Source organism: Hemiscyllium ocellatum, unplaced genomic scaffold (assembly GCF_020745735.1).
Source record: "Hemiscyllium ocellatum isolate sHemOce1 unplaced genomic scaffold, sHemOce1.pat.X.cur. scaffold_124_pat_ctg1, whole genome shotgun sequence".
In the NCBI taxonomy this organism is placed as follows: Eukaryota; Metazoa; Chordata; class Chondrichthyes; order Orectolobiformes; family Hemiscylliidae; genus Hemiscyllium; species Hemiscyllium ocellatum.
The window spans coordinates 2,137,195-2,151,540 of record NW_026867720.1 but is presented as its reverse complement, the minus strand read 5'-3'; the positions used below and the strand labels follow the sequence as shown (position 1 = coordinate 2,151,540).

The 14,346-nt window shown below is 42.8% G+C and overlaps 1 non-coding gene across 1 annotated transcript; it reads left to right on the top strand.

Moving 5' to 3' along the window:
• Positions 1-2,780: 2,780 nt before the first annotated feature.
• Positions 2,781-2,876, top strand: trnar-ucu (transfer RNA arginine (anticodon UCU)). The gene is made up of 2 exons: positions 2,781-2,817; positions 2,841-2,876. It is a non-coding gene; the product is annotated as a tRNA-Arg (tRNA).
• The last annotated feature ends 11,470 nt before the right edge of the window (positions 2,877-14,346 follow it).

Sequence of the window (14,346 nt, the reverse complement as noted above, 5' to 3'; positions counted from 1 at the left end):
GGGAGGGCGGAACAACAGCATAATTGACTAACTGCAGGTCTTGTACAAACCTCCATTTCCCCGCTTCACCTGAAATGTTTGCCTTTTTGACTGGAAAAATGGGGGCTCTCATTGGTGATTATCCACAGGGAATTATCACTTCACACTTCAGGAGGGATTCAAAGATTGGAGTAATGCCTTTTGCAGCCTCGGGATTTAATTGGCTTTGTGTTCTGCAAGGACGAGACTGAGACTTCGGGCTTATTCTTTTGGTTTCACAGCTTCGTATGAACCCCACATCACGTTTGCCTTTTGCCTTGCACTCAGTATGGACCGTTCTTAACCTTTGGTCCGAGACATCTACCACAGGTCAACGCTAGGCTACCCCCTTGGTGAGGGTTACCTGGACAGCCCTATCTGCCTGAGTTAGCCAGTTTAATTTCTCCATATATGTCCTTATATCTGCATCGAAGCAGATACGCACATTGTCCCTGAAGATACAAGCTTTCGTTTTTTGTGCCAGTAGTAGTACCCCTGGTCCCAAATCCTGCCACCTGTCACTGGATGTGTTCGCCAATGGTACTTGAGGAAAGGAGCGTTCCACATCAAAAAGATAGGGTCTACTTGCCTCACAGATATTTTGGATAAGTTTACATTGCCTGCACATCTGTGATCGTTCTAATAAAATTGGACAATAATAACTGATCTGGTCCAAACAATCTCCTAAAACAATCCTTCCCCTATGATTTTTAAGGGCCATGACAGTGTGTGCGTGCTGTGCAGTGCCTCATATCTCCAGCATGAAAATCGGTGTTTATGGGATTTACATGGTTACTTGCTACCTGGGCGAGAGAATCGCTCACTGAACATATGGCTCTCTGGGTAATCATCACTCATAGCCATGCATCAGGTGTCGTGAGTCGGGTTTTACAGCCTGCGCTGTTCAATCTTCTTTTTGTATTACCTGCAAGCCTGTCGGGGTACTGCACAAATCCGACACCAGCCTCACTATGAGATCGCCAGCCATCAGATTTAAAGGACAGAATTCCGAGAAATGAAATGAGAATTGGAATGTTACACAATTACTGGTTTCACACAATAGGGGTGCGGTTAATCTCTCTCCTGTCACGAATCCTATTGCATCCATTTCGTCGACTCTCTCAACTGCCTAGATTTAACATCTGATTATGTTGCCCTTGTATCTAACAAAAAGGTAACTGGTGCATCTTCCACATATAATACATTTTCCCTTGACAATAGAATTCGCTTTTTCTTATCAACACCTCAATGTCAGGGACCTGAAACATTCGAGTTCCTTCCCAGATACGGAGTTGTTTTTTTTCCCATTCCTTGTCTGGTGATATGGTCGTTTACTGGCCTGTAAGTCTGCTATAAGTTCGGTTTAACTTTACATTTTTTTTTCTTTCTGTCTGCAAAACTTGCCTCTGCAAAGTCAGGTTCTTACTTCTTTGTTTCCCTGTGCTTTTATTGGTTTCAAAATAAATGCTAATTTTCCATTTCTATGGACATCACATTATTTTCACAGGTAGCTACAACAGCGAGGGCCGAAGTGCCTGCACTTCCTTTTAACGTTCTATGTAGTAAGCTACATTTCCTGCTGGTTTCTGATGTCTCTCCTCACTGTGGAAACTTCCAGTCACATCTTCCAGAGATTTGTCTGCACTTCATTTAATAGAGGCAACTGTATTGTCTACTCAGAATGTGATCTCTCTGCAATGGAGAGAGGAAAACAGAGTCGGTGACAAAACTGAGAGCACTTACGTTCTGTCCAGAATCAACAAAAACTAACCCGATCTCCGAGTCTCCTGTAACTTCAACATTACACTGTGTTCTCACCCTTCATGCTCTTTGACTGTATTCCTGATGAAGGGCTTTTGCCCAAAACGTCGATTTTACTGCTCCTTGGATGCTGCCTGAACTACTGTACAATTCCAGCCTCACTCTAATCGAGACACTGTGTTCCCAGGCCACTATTCCGGTCTCTGGTTTGCTGCAGTGCTCCTTCAAGGAATAACACTAGCTGGAAGACCTGCAACTCATTTTATACAGACAGACCATGCAAACCTTAAGACTCAACATCGAGTTCAATCATTTTAGAACCCTTCCACCCTCTTCCACATTCTTCACCCACCCTTCCATCCCATCAGTTCCGAAGACAGATCATTGGACTCGAAATGTTAACTTTCCTTTCTCATGAGATATGGACACGAGCTGTTGATTTTAACCATACCTTTTGGCTTTACTTCAGTGAACTTTGCTTGTCCGTTGTAACCACCAGACTTCTGGAAGCGTCTGATTGCAGGGTGAGATATTCAGAGGAGGTGACAAGAATGGCAAGGCCTGGACCATTCCCATTGTGAAGGTAGACGAGCTAGGTTGGGGGTGTTTATCGAAGAGCAGGTTAAGGCTGTTTGAGTTAACCGATTAACGTGCACATTTTATGAAGAGGATAGATATGTATGAGAGGGATCAGCCTGTGTTGGGAAGGAATAGAGTGACATAAATGAAATACAGGAGACAAGATGTTTTTAGGAGATTTTGGGAGAATGCTTTCACCAGTAGAGTGTTGCTTATCTGGAAAACATTATCTGAGCATGTGGTAAAGCTAAGTATCATGAGAACGTTCCAACAGTCTGTAGTCGAACACTTGAAGAGCCAGAGCACACGTGGATAAGGTACAGGCACTGGAACGTGTGACGAGGACAGACAGATGCGAGATGGTTGTCCTGAACGCAATGGGTCGAAGGCAAATTTGTGTGCTAAACAAAGTGCAATAGCGCGGCTCTGTAGCGCAATGGATAGCGCGTTGGACTTCTATATCAATGACTGGTCAGGTTGCAATTCAAAGATTGTGGGTTCAAGTCCCATCAGAGTCGAATTTTGGTTTATGGTTTGGAAGGTGGTCAGAGCAGACTCGGCTGCTCATCTGCAAAACCAACAGTATTCATGCAGAAACTCAACTGTCCCGAAAGGGAACATTTTACTCTCACAAGTTTAAATTTTCGATGTCAATAAACATCTGTTAGTCAGTAGGCAACACGATGATGTGTATAGGCTGGAAAAAGACACAAAATTGTTGTGTCAGCCATGATGATATGGAATCACGGAGCGGGACGAAATCGGTATTAACAATGGGCTCCTTTGTGTCTGTGCCACTTCTGGACCAGGTTTTTAAACAATCACATTAAGAACAATATGAATGAAACGCCACGAAATATTTTAGTCTCACCTCCACATCCCCTTCCTTCCAGCTGGAATAGACAGCTCTTGTTTCAGCTTTAGATCAGACAGCGGAGGGTTCTGACGAGTTCTCCTTCAGGCTGAATGTTGCTTCGCATGGGTTTCAAAGTGGACACCTGGAGCAAGCAATTGCATGGATTCAGGGGATTCAGGGACAGATTTCCCCTTTGCTGGGCTGGAATTCTGGCCAAGGTAATGAACGTGAAGTTCTGACATTTTGAATCTTACTCTGGATTCTTGCGTCTTCAGCAATTAAATTGGAATTCACGTTGCCCTTGCATAACATTATTCAATCTTCACTGTTTATAAAAACCATGCCACGTCCTCGTGGGTGCAGTATGCTGAATATTGTTGTCGTTGTGTGCAGTGTGGGTCGATGTTCATATGAACATGCCGATGGAAGTTGGTGAAATTTCAGTGAATCGAATTCCCTGACGAAGTGAAACCGATCGAAGGAAAACCCCAGTCCAGTGGCGACATGACATTTCCGGTGATCAACGCAGGACACCACTGTAAACGTACGCAGCATTCAATAAAGTCGATTTCCGCCACATTTTTCTATGCCACATTTCCACCACATTTCTGGGACATTATTGTAATCTCTACGCTCTCACATTCTATAGGAAGAACATTCAAATGGCCAACTATCCATTACTAATGTCCTGAATTCACATACACATGCACATATATGCGCATATTTATATATCCACACAGATATAAATGTATGTGCGCATGCATGTATATGTCTGTGCATATATATTTAAAAGTTACAAAAGAACGTTGAGTAAAACAACATTTATTCTAAAAAAATATGATTTCTTGGAGTGCTCTGTCCTTAGGAAATGCCTCAGTTACTTAAGACAAGCCATAAATACTCCCTGAGTGAATACCCAACACTCAACAGAGATACAGAGGTAATTTTTGCAAACAATGACGTCTTTCATACCGCTGATCCTGCGCTGTGTTAAATTCTGGAAAGGATGTTTAGCTCTTTACATATTACCGGTGTTGCTGCAAGCTCGCACAGGCCATTAAAGCAATCCACAAAATATTAGATTTATCTCATTGGACATTTTGACTGTTATCAGAAAAACTGGAATCGAAACGATAACGATGTTTTTAAGTATTGCTGTGAAGATTACAGAATTGCAGCAGGAATATTTTTCGTGTCTTGTTAATGGATATTTTGGGGGAGATGAGTGAGCAGCATATGGACTCACTCCCTTCTCTGTGATTGCAGCCAAATGTTCCAATGCAACACATGAAAGGATAAAGGTGCATTACATTGGCAGGTCAGTTCCCACTCACGATAGTATAGTTTCACTTTGATTATCGCCATCGTCTAAAGTATTAGCTGAGTTGGGAGATCATGATCCTGAGTGTATGCTGAGACATTTCGAGAATTAATCCCACACTGTTGGCTTCACTTTATATCATAAACCAGTTATGCAGCGGACTGAGCTAACTGGCTTCCCTTTCATGCTCAGTTTTTTGTACAATTTATAAAAGTTCACGTGGAACAAGCTGCTGAACCTTTCCTCACAATCAGCACATGCTGTACTTAGTCGCACTCAGTTGAAGGTGTTATGAACTTTCTATCCAATTAACTTTAACCAATTACAGAGTGTGAACGTAACGCGTACCCATCATGGCCGGCCAGATTCCCTGTCACGGTGAAATTCATTCCTCGCGTGTCTGCACGTGTCTTCACAAATATATTAGGATCAGCTTCTCAATAATCTTTCCAGCGAAGAAGAAATCGTTTTCGAATTCAACTGCTGTAGAAGGAAAAGGAAAACTTTCCAAACTTCTCTTTATCATTCATCGCTGGTTTTGAAGTTCTAAAGTTTTGATATAGATCCATCCGAATGAAGGAATTTCCCTCCTGTTTACTCTCACCAAATTCTCATCGCCTGGAAACCTTCCATACGGACACAACTCAGTTTTACCTGGTGTCACGCCACATGATCTATTCGTTTTTTCCACCAACACATGAAACCTCGCCTTTTCTTTTCAAATGGCATTACCCCTCACTACATCGATGGCTTCCTTTACATTTTTTTGTTTCCAAGTAAACACTGTCCATTCTTCCTGACGTCTTTTCATTACAGTCATCGCCATCCATGTTTTTTATTATCTCTTTATATCCCTGTATAGCCAATGTTGGGAAAGGATGCTGGGTCCAATGCAACACATTAAAACCCGGTCTAATGCTGTGTACTGCCATTACCAATGTAGGGAAAATAGGAGCTAGTTCAGGCAAAAGGGAATCCGTTGGTTGTCGCGTAATGGATCAATCCCTGACTGGGAAGTGACTGTTTTTCCTCACTTTTCTCCCTGGTCTGAACATTTGCTAAAGCAACACACTAAGGGAACATAGAATGACTATAGTTCAGAAACTGGCTATTCATTGCAAACAATGCACACCCAGTCCTCCAGGGATTAACGCTCACAGAACAATCTTTCTCTTCATTTGCGCCTGAAGTTCGCACCTTACTGACAGTCAACCCAGTTGTAGGCAAATCACATCTCTGGCGCTGTGAGGCAGCAGTGATAACCAGTGGACCACCTTATGGCCGTGTACAATATTGCAAGGCACATGTGGACGCGTTTGTCATGTGATTCCTGTCAAAGATGCTCTACTTTGTTGTTACCCTGACCAGGAACAATAAATTCTGATTCCCTGACCTAGAAATGAACCCAAACCACAGCGGTGAAAGTGCTGCATCGGAACCACTGGTCGACCAGGTAGGACGGCATGTGCAATTGTGTCTTCTCTTAACAGCATAGCTTTCTTTTCCTGTGATGAGACATTTCTATCGAAAAAGAATGTTCGTGACACCGTGCTTTTACAGCACAGAATAATAAATCATGTCAGTACCAGTCATCAAACATCCATCCATTCTCCTTTCCAGTTACCACTACTTGGTCCACAGCCTGACGTCTGAAGTGTTCATCTCAATGAGACTTTCCATGTAAAGTTTTAATTTCAAATGAACCAGCGACAGAGACTGAAGTCAGATACCGTCACGTTTGTTCATGACCTGGCGGAGAACTGAACCTCATTTTGACCCATAGATGGAACTATACAGACACATCTTTTGAGAGTGACAAAGGCCTCAGGACATCCCAACTAACATAAAATGAGGAATTGAACCGTTTGGCCTCTTCTTTCTTCACTACTAGCTTTAAAATCCGATTCTGTTGACAAAAGCAGAGGTGTAAACTGACAGGAGGCTGTCCTTCGAAGACTGCCCCAATTGTGAATATTTGGTATCTGCAAACCGTCGATGTATCCACCTGTGAGGCAGACTGGCTAGCTGTGATCTTCCAGCCGGTTTAATTTGGATTCCAGCGCATTCCTGTCTCTACATAAGGAACAGGAGCATACAGCCGCATTCCTGTAAGTTTTCGTTCCCCCACTGTTTCACCGTTAGTTTACTGCTTCTAATGAGTCACGTTTTTCTTCCTGCCAAACGAAGGCATTCTTCGCATCAGAAGATTGACATCCACATGGTCCTCAGGGGAAAAACACGGATGTGGACTTCCAAACTGAAATGGATGAGGCCTGGTCTGCGCAAAAAATGACTTTCAGCTTTTCCTTCAAAAATAAGTCCTAACAACACACACAACGCACCTTCGGATGCTTGTTGCAAAGTTGTAAGGAAATTCAGCAAGGCTGCCGTGAGAATGGAGGTTACAACCGCTGGTTTACAAAACCAGCCTCGAACCACTGAGTTATGGAAGAACTAAATTCTGAGTCGTTTTGAGTCTGACAAAAGATGATGACCTCGAGCAGAACAAATTCGTTCAAATCAGTTTTGTGATACAAACTTCGTTTTATGTGACAAAATACCCCTTGAAACCCACTTCTTTGATCGCTTGTTTGATGTCACACTTTGTCAGCTTCCCAAGTTTTCATAATGGAACAGGGATCAACATTTGTATAACCTCCCGGCAGAGTAAAATCTTTGACGTTTCTATTATGATTTTGGTGCTAGACAGTGAAATCCTGAAAATAGGAACAGAAGTGTTTCAGATGGGAAAGAAAGCAAATCGAACTCTGGCCTTCATCGGTCACAACGTTTGGTATCGTGATTTGCATCTGATGTTGTAATTGTATAAAACTTCTGTTTGACCACATTTGGAGTACTGTGTGCAGATCTCATCTCAAAAAAGCAAGGATGTGGAGGATTCGGAGAGGGTACAAAAAGGGTTTATCAACACGTTACCAGTATTGTGTTTTTAAAGGTGTGTTAGGTATAAGAGGAAATTAAACAAAGATGGATTGCTTTGTGAGAGTATCAGAGGCTGACAGGCGACCAGGTACAGGAATATAACGCTAGGACAGGATAGATAATGTGGATAGTCAGAATCTCTTTTCCAAAGTATAAGTTTCAAATACTAGAGCGCAGAGGTTTAAGGTGAGAAAGAGAAAGTTTAAATGATGTGTGTGAGGCAAGATCTTTTATTCAGAGAGTGGAAGTTGCCAAGCGAGGTCTTGAAACAGAAATGTGAGTAAAGTTTTGAAGTGGCATTTCGACAGAAACATGAACAGTCAGGGAATAGAGGGATATGGACCATGTACATTCAGATAGGATGAGTTGAGAATAACATTGTGGTGGGCCGAAGGGCCTATTGCTATGCTGCACTGTACTATTTTCTAACTTCCCAGCATTTAACCGATCAAAGCACTTCAGAATCTTGCATGTTTCATTCAGTTTCTCTCTCATTTTTCTTAACTGTAATTGGTTCATTCTCAATCTACTCCACTTCTTATTATAAAATCCCTCCATTCCCAATATCATCCGAGTGAAAATTATCTGGCCTGCCTCTGATACAACAATATCTTTCCTTCGGGCACACATGCTGTTCATAATATTCTAAATGTAATCTGACTTGAACCTTGCATCGTTTTAGTAAGACCTCCCTATATTTAGCCTCCATTCCCTTTGTTAAAAAAAGGCAGCATTTAATTTGCCTTCTCTATTACTTGAAGACCTTGTAAGCTACTTTTTTTCTTATTGATAAACAAGAACTCGCACAAACCTTTATGTTTCCAGTCTAAAAACAAGTACTGTTAGCCTGACAGAAAGTCAGGAGCATGTTGCAATAAGTGAGAAACAACATATCAATAAAAAGTAACTGGACTCTTAGAAACAAATTTTATAAAAGAGAATTTGTTTTAGAGCCTGTTGGATTTTATTTGTTGGTGTGAATATAACTGGCAGAATAGATAAGGTTGTGGTGGGGGTGGGTGTTGGTACGGTGGATATGGTTGATTTCAGAAGCCTTTGTGTGAGTTTCAATAAGGGCTAAATAAAAATAACTTGGTAGAGAATAGGGCCCCTTAAAGGTCAATAAGGTCGCCTATGTGTGGAACTACAGGAGACGAGTGAGATCATAAACAAAAAAAAAGTCTTGTCAGTATTTACTCTGGAGAAAGACATGGAAACTCGGGAACATTTTGAAATAAATTGCCATGTCTTGGAAAAAATCCTCAACAGAGAAGAGAAAGTGGTGGAATATTAAAACAAGTAGAGATAGATCAATCCTCAGGAGCTCATTAGGTCGATCAGAAAATATTATGGGAAGCTCGGGAAGAGATTGCAGTGTCTCTTACAGAGATATTTATGTTATCAACAGCCACAGTGAGGTGTTGGAAGACTGGAGGTTGGCGAATGCTGTTGCAGCACTTAAGGGTTGCAGGGAAAGCCAGGAAATTGCAGCCCCTTGAGCCCATTGATGGGGAAGTTGTTGGAGGAGATTCTGAGAGAAAGGAGCTACGCATATTTGGAAAGGCAAGGACTGATTAGAGATGGTCAGCATGGCTTTATGAGTGGAAAACCGTGTTTCACAAACTGGATTGACTCTTCGTGGAGGTGGCCAAGAGATAGGTAAAGGCAGAGCAGTCAGCGCTGTCCAAATGGACGTCTGCAAAGCATTTGACAAGGTTCCAAGGGTTATTGAACATCTAGTTAAGAGTAAAAACGACGCTTACATAAGGATCATTAGACGTCTATAGGGTCAAAGAGGGGTGTCATGATGCCTCAGTGGATAGCACGGCTGCCTTACAGCACTGGGGAACCGATTTCGATTCCAGTCCTGGGCGACAGTCGGTGTGGAGTTTACACGTTCTCCCCATGTCTGCGTGGGGTCCTCAGGTGCTCCAGTTTCCACCCACCGTGCAAAGATGTGCAAATTAGGTGAATGGTTTTTGGTGGGATGTCCTTCAGAGGGTCCGTATGGAGTTGTTGCGCCAAATGGCCTATTTCCACACTCTGGGGACTCACTGAAGGTAGCCAGGAAGGAACTGAAGAATGGAGTTAGAACAGCTAGAATGGGACATGAAAACACTTTGTTGGGAAGGATTATGGAAAACTATAAGGCAATCTCCACATATGTGAGGAACAAGAGGATTGTCAGCGTGAGGGTAGGGCCGGTCAGGGATAGTGGAGGGTACATGTGCGTGGAGTCACAGGAGGTAGAGGAGGTCCTCAATGAATACTATGCTTCAGTATTCACGACTGAGAAGGACGTTGTCATTTGTGAGGACAGCATGAAAAGGACTGATATATGTGAACAGGTTGGTGTTAAGAAGGAGGATGTGCTGAGAATTGTGTAAAACATAAAGATAGATACGTCTGTTGGAGCAGACGAGATATGCCCACAGTTACTGCAGGAAGCGAGGGAAGGGATTGCTGCGCCTTTGGAAATGACCTTTGCACCCTCACAGACCACCGGAGTCGCACCAGATGATTGGATGATGGCAAATGTCACTCCCTTTTTCAAGAAAGGGAATAGGGATAATCCTGGGAATTACAGACCTCACTTCCTTATGTCTGTGGCATGCAAATTATTGGAGAGGACTCTGAGAGCGCGGATTTATACCTCCGTAGAAAAGCATAGTTTGATTAGAGATAGTCAGCAGGGCTTTATAATGGACAGGTCAAGCCTCACAAATCTTACTGAATCCTTCGAGAATGTGACAAAACACGTTTATGGCTCATTCAGAAAAGAAACAGAGGCATGGGATACAGGAAACCTGCCTGTCTGGATATGGAATTCCTGGCTCACAGAAGACAGAGGGTGATGATAGATGGGAAGCATTCAGTATGGAGCGCGGTGACCAGTGGTGTTCCGCAGGGATCGATTGCAGGAACTCTGCTCTTTGTGATTTTTTTTTATAACTTCTTGGAAGTAGTTGTGGAAGAATGGGTTAGTAATTTTGCCAATGACATGGAGGTTGCTGGAGTGGTGGATAGTGTAGAGGTCTATTGTTGGTTTCAGCAGGATATTGTCAGGATGCGGAGTTGGGCTGAGAAGTGGCAGATGGAGTTTAATCGGGAAAAGTGTGGAATGATTCATTTTGGAAGGTCGAACTTGAATGCAGAATACATGGTTAAAGGCAGAATACTTGGTCGTGTTGTTGAACAGAGAGATCTTGGGTTCCACGTCCATCGATCCCTCAAAGTTACCTGCCAAGCTGATAGGTTTGTTTAGAATGAATATGTTGTGTTGCCTTTCAATTGCTGGGGGATTGGGTTTTCATGCCGTGAGGTTATTCTGCAGCTCTATAGAGCCATGGTTAGAACCCACTTGGAATATTGTGTTCAGTTCTGATCCCCTCATTACAGGGAGGCAGCTTCAGGTAGTGTAAATTGGAGATTTACTGGAATGCTGGAGAGCATGTCTTATGATGAAAGGTTCAGGGAGGTAAGCCTTTCGTCATTGAAGTGAAGAAGGGTGATGGGCGACTTGGTGGAGGTGAACAAGATGATGTGAGACATAGATAGAATGAATAGTGAGAGACTTCTTTGTACCATGGTTTGGATGGCTATTGTCAGTGGGCATAAATAATTTTAAGGTGATTGGTGGATGGGTAAGGAGAACTTTCAGAGATAGGTTCTTTACACAAAGAGTGTTGCGTCGTTGGAATGCACTGGCAGCGGTGGTAGGAGAGACAGATACATGAGGGATATTTAATGGACTCTTGGATAGGCACATGTATGTCAGTAAAATGAAGGGTATGTAGGTTAATTTGATCTCACAGACAGATAAAAAGTTGGCATGGCATCATGGCCGAAGGGTCTTGTACTGTACTGTTCTGTGTTCTATGTTCCATGCGGTAAACTGGGTAATAAGCCTAGATAATTGTAAAAGGAAATGGCATTCCGGAGGAGCGAGGGAACTGGATACAAAATTGGCTTGATGGTAGGAAACAGAGGGTGATGGGAGACATGTTGTTTTCTGTCTGGAGACATGTGACCAGCGGTGTAGTGGGTCCCCTGTTGTTTGTCATTTGGATAAATGGTTTGGATGGGAATATTGGTTTCCTGGGAAGTAAGTTTTTGGGTGACATAAAATTGGTGGTAAATTGGATAGTGAAGAAGGTTATCTGTGAAACAACAGGATAGACAGTACTGCTGGGATAGTGGGCTGAAGAATAGCAGATGGGGTTTAATTAGATTAATGTGAAGTGTTCCATTTTGGTGAAACAGACCAGGGTGGGACTTGTGCAGTTAATGTTCGGGCCCTGGGTAGTGTTGTCAGTCAGTGACCCAGTGATGCAGGTACACAATTCCTTGCGAGTGGCGACACTGGTAGACAGGCTGGTGAAACAGCTGTTTGTGATGGTTACCTTCATAGGGCAAAGCATTGAGAGTAGGAGTTGGGATGTCATGTTGTGGCTGTGCAAGACATTGGGACGGCCTCCATAAATGCATTGTTGATCAGTTGTTCACTTAGCTCCTTTAGGGAAGGACATCTGACATTCCAACCTGGTCTGGCCTACATGTGAATCCAGATCCACAGCAATAAGGCTGACACTGATCTGCCCTCTGGCTAATTAGCAGTGAGACAAAGAATGCTGTCCAATCATTGTCACCCTCATCCCATGAATGAATAAATAAAGATGCATATGTCTCTTCCTACCTCTGCAAACCCCTCCAGCTGCAGCAATCTGTACTTGGCTTTGTAACACGGATCAGGCCCGAATCACTCTCTGTAACACTCTCACCACCTCCAGCACCTTCACCTTTCCCTGTTTCTATTGTGTCATTAAACCCTGACAAAGATTCCTCTTCCCACTGTCCTCCCCCCTGCTTGCAGACGCTTTGCAACCCCTTTAACACTGACTGCTTAAACTCTCTCTCATTTCAGGATTTTAAGTACGTTGTGGTAATCGTCAAAGCCTCATAATATGATATGATCCATTTTGTCCTGAGTGAGGGATGGGTAAGAATTCCTTGTTGAGGTTTTGTCTGCTTTAATGGAATGTCCTTTTGTTGAGTGTTTTACACTGTTCATTCAAATGTTTTCCACTGTTCATTTACAGACACATGTTTAGCCTGTTACCTTGGTCAGTTCTCCTCTTAAACTCATGTAATTGACTGTTTTAGTTTCTAGATGTAGCTTATCCTTTCCGTGATTCACTTTAAAATTTTATGTTACTTTAAACGGCACTTTACACATTTTCCCAGAAGATCTCCCCAGGTGACATTACTCACTAAGTTTCACGACACAACGGTGGCTCTGAGGTAGTTATGTCCCTTGCCAGTTGCACAATGTGTTGTTCAAAAAAACACTGAAAAAAAATCTACAATCTCCTATTTGAATATCACTCTTGTCGGTGTGATTGTCAAGATTATATGAACATTGAAGTTTCACTAAATTATCACAGTCTTTATTAAAAATTTCGATGAATTCCTCTTTATTGCAATGATGAGCAATGAAATGTTGTCAAGTGGCCTAAAACTGTTCTGGTGCTTGTGTCCTTGGCAAGTAGTAGCCAGAATTTACATTCAGACTGACTCGACTTCATGGTCTGAGACCAAACGCTTTCTCTGTAATGCCTTTGATACCCATTATTGTTAGTATTACCCATTTTGCCTGAGTTTCTGCAAGTTTGTGAACCATTGAATATTTATGTCCACCTTTTGTTCACCCTGAAACCATGTCTCCCTGGTGTCTAAATCTCTTTTATGTCTGTGGCGCAAATCAGTCCACCTTGCTGCAGAGAGTTTTTCCATTCCAAAAAAAAATACTCTTTCCTACAATTTCCTGTCACAAATGGATTCGCTGATGTACAGTTTTCGTTAAAATTTGTCCCTTCCTGTTCCTACATTCTTGTCTTCAGCCACATCCCCATGCTGTTCACATGCGTCATCTTTTCTATTTGGATTTGGAAAGATCCTTTCATCTGAACCCTCTCTCAGTTTCAAGCCCTGACCATAAACCTACAGACATGATTGGCCAGGACACTGTTCCCAGCTCAGTTCCGGTGGGACCCCATCTTAATGGATTTTATTTTAAAATCAGGTATGGGATATGGGTGTCTCTAGCTGACCAGCTTTTCTTGCCCAGCCCTAGCTGCCCTTACGCTGAGTAACTTGCTCGGCCACTTCAGAGGGTAATTGAGAGGCAATCACTTTGCTGTGACTATGTCGTGCAGACCACGTGGGAATGGGCAGATGTCCTTCTCTGAATGACAAGTGTTTGGATTTATTGTAAATCAGTAATGGTATTTCTAGATTGTCAATTACTATTTTGAACATAATTTATTTCAAATTCCATCATTTCAGATGATGTGGTTCAAACCTGCCTCTCCAGAACATGAGCTGAGGTTTGGGATACATTCTCCAGCAACAATATCACTCGGACATTACTTTGTCTGCTCACAGGCTATTTATCCCTGAACACTGATACCAGTGTATCAAGAAGCTAAACTTGTTTTTCCTTCATGATTGATCCTGATTTCTTCCTGAACTCTGATGATATCACTCAGTCTCTCTCCATGTGGTATGCCGCACTTCATCAGTCTAAGTTCTCATTCTGTCTATTTCTCTGTCTCCTGTAGGTACTCAGGAATTTCCTGACTCAATAGATTTCCCAGCCGCTGGGTGTGTCATCCATCACCACATTGAAGATGGTTGGTCAGCCAGAGAGGCAAAGGGCAGAGAGATCTGGAGCCGTCAATAAATCCTGCAGTGATGCAAGATCACTCACCATGCACATAGCAGAGAGCAGAGAGCAGCGAGAGGGCTCCAAACATCAGCTAACAGTGCTGGCGGTGGAGCAGTGTACAGACACACACCAGGTTCAATC